The 1,064-nt window shown below is 42.1% G+C and overlaps 1 pseudogene; it reads left to right on the top strand.

Annotated features, from left to right (window-relative positions):
* On the top strand, positions 1 to 821 carry LOC149536901 (uncharacterized; annotated as a pseudogene).
* Positions 822 to 1,064: the final 243 nt, after the last annotated feature.

The raw sequence follows: 1,064 nt of genomic DNA on the forward strand, positions 1-1,064 counted from the left end.
ATGAAGGGTGTCACTCCGGTGTGCCTTTCTCAGTCCATGGGATCATTGTGCGAATGTGGAACCACGAAAATCTTGAGCTTTTCGGAATCGAATTCATTTTGCTTGTTGCGAACATTCCAACCCTGTTTCCATAGCCTTCCATCAATGTCCAAGAACTCTATTTTGTCGAAGACATTCTTAGTCGTGGTTATTTTGGTCCATGAGAACACCCCCTTTCTGCCCGGAATACCGCCCACAATTTTATTAATTAGTTCATGAGAACACCCCCTCGTCGTGGTTGTTTTGGTCCAAGAGAACACCCCCTTTCTGCGCGGAATACCGCCTACAATTTTTCTCTTAATCGCCGCTTTAGGGTTCGGGCTCCAGTGGGCAGTATTGGAGCGAGGATCTTCTCTTACGTCTACTGTTGAGGGCAAGTGTGAGAAACTTCTGGGAGTGGCCGCTGTTTTTTGCTGTGCCTGCTCGATACTGCTGGCGTTTCAGCCAAAGATGTTTGTGGTGGAATTACGGCTGAATTTTGGAGTGGTTTTGCAAGGTTTGTGGTTTTTCAGTCTGGTTTGTCGCTCTATGTGAAGGGTTTTATACCAGAGGGCTGCGAATGGCTTTTGGATGTTCCTCTCAGAGTGGAGGGCTTGATAAAGTGTGAACTGGAGGAGTACACGTTACGCGTGCTGGCGCTCGTTGATTTCTTGTTTATTCTATATGTGACCATTGTGGTTGTTATTGATTTAACCATTTGCGATTTTGTCGGGAGGGTTTTGGGGGTTAGGAACCATGGCGGTTATGAGTCATTGGATAAGAATCGTAAGGTGGAAGCGTAGTATTGAATTTGGACCATCTCAATTTATTTGTTGCATATAATATGTGAAGGTTAGATTTATCTAAGTGTGCATTTTTTTAACAATTGTTTACATTATGAATGCTAAGTTTCTGTGTTATTTGTTCATTGCTAAGTTTCAATGTAAGTTTTGTACATGCCGCAAGTACGTTTGGTTTAAATCACTCTGAATTCTCAAAATTTAAACTGACATTTTCTTTATTTTTTGTTGAATGATTCTAAAGCA

Source organism: Cupressus sempervirens, chromosome 10, assembly GCF_028749045.1.
Source record: "Cupressus sempervirens isolate cs-2001-9-10 chromosome 10, ASM2874904v1, whole genome shotgun sequence".
NCBI lineage: Eukaryota > Viridiplantae > Streptophyta > Pinopsida > Cupressales > Cupressaceae > Cupressus > Cupressus sempervirens.